We start from the raw sequence: 3,825 nt of genomic DNA, 5'->3' as shown, positions 1-3,825 counted from the left end.
CCTTTTTTATACTGGAACGCGTCGCCACTGATTGTCTTTACGTCGTATCAATTTGAGGACAGGCATGACACGTCGTGCAGGGGTACGCAACGGACTAAATCGAGCCAGTTCTTGCTTGGACAAATCCAGTAAACTTTGTAACATGCCCGATCTTTCTTGGACTTTGATTTTGGGAGAAGGTACTTTGTGAGCAGCAGCCACTGCCACTAAATTGGAGGGTCCTGCCACTGGGGAAGTTCTTTTTGGGGTCATGAACGGAGAAGTTTTTGGTGTGATCAACGTCTCCAAGTACTCTTCAGTTCTTGGTGTCATCAACGGAGAAGTGGATGAACGTGAGGCTGCCGGAGACGCAGTCACCGCCGTTGCAGGTCGTGGTTTGCGAGTGTAAGGTTGCGTCCTGGCCGAAGTGCCTCTCTTGCGACTAGTTTTCTTCTGTGGACTTTTCTTTTCTGGGGACTTTTTCTCTGTTTCTTTTTCTGGGGGCTTCTTTTCTTTTTCCGGGGTGGTGTCTGGTAAGAGGAGGGTCCCGCCACTGGAGAAGTTCTCTTTGGGGACTTGGTCTTTTTCTTCTTGGGGCTTCGTTGGACTTTTTTCTTGGGGATAACTTTGGGGGCATTAGGATCCCATCTTAAGAGAGAGCGAATGATGACCCCTCCTAGAGTACCGCTCCCTCCAGGTTTCAAAATGATTTGTTTTTTGGTTTGAGTGTCGATGCGGGGATCGGCCAGTTGGGTCAAAGCTACTTTGTTTCGATCAAAAAAGCGTTTGGTTTGATGAGGAATCTGAATGATCCCTTGGAGTAATTGACGTGCCGTCACCGTGAACCATCGTAAGACTTCTCTGAGACTAGCTTCTAAGACACGAGCTCGTGTTTGTGGATTTTTTTCTCGACTGATGCCATACAAGGCACGAATCAATTTGACGGGAAGATGCGACTGAAGGGACGTCATGTTCAAACTGTGTGCGAGACAGACGAAAAGGGTCTGAGGTTTTTATAGATTTTTTTTGTGGAGTGAAATTAAGTCGAGGACGGAGACGTGTACAGGACAGGCCCTCCGTCTTGGCACCAGTGGTGAAACAAGTGGGTACGAAATCGCAAATCATCGGGGGTCGTAGGTTTCAAATCGACGAGTAAATAGGCGTGTGGCGTTTGAGTGGCATCGTCGTACGCCTGAGTCAGCCAAGGTGTTCCTAACTGTTTGGCTAAGACTTGCACTTGCGATTTATCTCGAGGGCTTTTAAACAAGACCTCGTAATGCGCATTGAGACTAATGGTGCGATGGGCTTTACTTTGTTGAAACAAATTTTGGGTGATGTAAACGACACTGGCATTACGGTGATGCCCTTTGCGCGTGAACCACAGTTTAATTTCTTCTTCGTCTTCTCCTAACATGTCGTCAAAAATGACCAAATGGGTTTGACGGGAGTCAGAGACGATGCCGTCGTCTTCTTTAGGAATGCCTTCCACAAACACGATGGAATCGCCTTGACTTTCTCGCAAGAGGCTGTACGCCGATTGCCACTCTTTGTAACACCACACGATCCGCTGAGGTGGCCGATCGATCAAATGATGTTTATGTTCGATCAAACGTTTGACGAGTTCGGTTTTGACTGAACCGCTAGGTCCAGCAATGAGCATGTTAAAGGGATGGCGAAGATAGAAAGCCTCCCAACTGGCACGATCTAAGTGTTCGTCGATGACTTTGACAGTAGAGGAAGAGGGAGCAGAGACAGCAGAGGTAGCCATAGTGTTAGGAATGTCACTTGTGACACGAAAACAAACAAGACGAAAGTTTATATACTTTTTTTCAGAACACGTTTATTGAATGTTTTAAACATGAATACGAAAGACAAAAAATACATAAAAGCCAAAGGCTTAAGTACAAGGATAAAAGGCACATGATAACCATTAACGTGGAATAAAAACAAGTGTCTGTACAACATGTTTTGGGTAAAGTTCTGACTAGTTCTATAGGGGGTAAGGTCACACCAGTGTCCTCCCGAAAGGGTCTTTGAGGCCTGTCCACGACAGTCCTGTCCTGGGTGACGGGTTCTTCTGGTACCGTCACTAACACAGGTTGAAAAGTAACTTTTTTCTTTGGACGTTGAAAGGAAGGATCACAACTCTCGTGCATACTGGGCCACTTCTTGGGTCCAAGCCTCAAAATCCCATTTTTTCCAGGCACGATCTGTCCAATGGGGGTGTAAGTCACAAGCTACACACACATCGTCATACACGTGTTGGGTAGCTAAAAGTTGACGAATCTTTTTTTCTCGTAGAGGTCGAGAAGTATCCAGATGAAAACGTAAGGCTTTGAGCAAAAGGAGTCTCTCGTGAACATTTAAAGGCACGACTTTCATGTTGAATGGGGTGGTAAGTACTGTTCGTAAAGAGTCCACAAAGAATCGGCTGGTAAACGAAATCCCAGAAAACAAGTCACTAAGACACACACCACTTGTCGACCTAAATTGAATGGACACATTTCTTGTAATAATTGATGGTAATGATCCACGGTTTGAATATGGTCATTGAGTTCCTTCCACGGAATCTGTTCAATCACTTGTGACATAAGACGTGGCGTGGATTCTTGTTTTTATACTCTTTTTTTCGGAAGCAATACACGTACATTCTATCCAGACATCTTCGTTCTCCAGTAGGAAGTCTAGAATACTGTAACCTACAATTCAAACTTCGATTAGAAGTTTTCTCTTCCACTAAGCAGATTCCACGTAACATATGTTGGTAATCCTTTAACACGTCTTCCTCAATGCGTTGCTCTAGGTGAATCTCGAAGTAACCAAAATGATGAACATTTCGTTCATTCACTAACTCACTAACAAGGTCTGACCACTGAAACAATTTCTGACGAATCAGTGCTCCTATACCATTCAGGTACCAGTGGTTAAAGATCTGGTGACGTAACGGATGCAACTGTTCATTACGTTTAACATGTATTTTGACCAGCTCTCGGTAAATGCGTTCTCTCAACTCCACAGGCAAAGCACGAATGTTCTCTTGTAAAGTATCCATGAATAGGTCAGTCCGTACAATTCACAATCTTCTCCTAGAGCAAAAGTATTCCACATAATGAGTAATTTCTGACCACTGCCATTCAGGGTAACGTCCAAGAATGTCACTGAACTCTTTTGATGTAAACGGTCTAAAGCGATATAATAGGACGAATGCACACTTGACCCAAAGAAATCTAACACACTGGTTGACTTTTTTCACTTTCCTCTTGTGAATTTCTCGGCACAAAATTCTACAGTGACCCATTGAGATTTCACTTTGGCAAACCCCTGCCAAACTTCCTTGTAAATCTTCTCTTGTAGTTCTTTAGGTAATGATTCAATATCGTTTTTGAAATGAAGTTTAAATACTGGTCTCGGTGATGTCCAACATTTGACTCCTAGCCAAACTGGTTTCTTCTTCGTCAACGACATGGTAAGTTACTTTAATGTCTCGGTCCCACTAAGGGTAAGTAATGACAATTCGGTGACCATCGAGCATGTTCTACGTAGGCCGAATCTTGCGGTTCCCAGTGGTGAAGTGACACACCGCAACTGAAGCACTTGGCTTTATCTCTTTCGCTCAAGTAGAAAAATCCGGCTCTGGCTAATTCTTCGGGGGTCGGTCCTCCCAGATACTTAGGCCATTTTCCTTTGAACGATTGAAGACGATTTTCAAAGTCGCAGTATTCCGACAAACGCACAGGAAACGAATATTCGTCTTTCACAGGTTCGTTTCGATGAGGGTTGGGTGACATGGACAGGAGTTTGCTCAGGGCTGGATGACATCCGTAGGGGGGTAGACGTGAAGGTGAA

The sequence above is a fragment of the Sinohyriopsis cumingii genome, chromosome 8, assembly GCF_028554795.1.
Source record: "Sinohyriopsis cumingii isolate HCF-2022 chromosome 8, ASM2855479v2, whole genome shotgun sequence".
Classification (NCBI taxonomy): Eukaryota; Metazoa; Mollusca; class Bivalvia; order Unionida; family Unionidae; genus Sinohyriopsis; species Sinohyriopsis cumingii.
The sequence above is the reverse complement of the archived record's forward strand: the minus strand, read 5'-3'. Positions refer to the sequence as shown.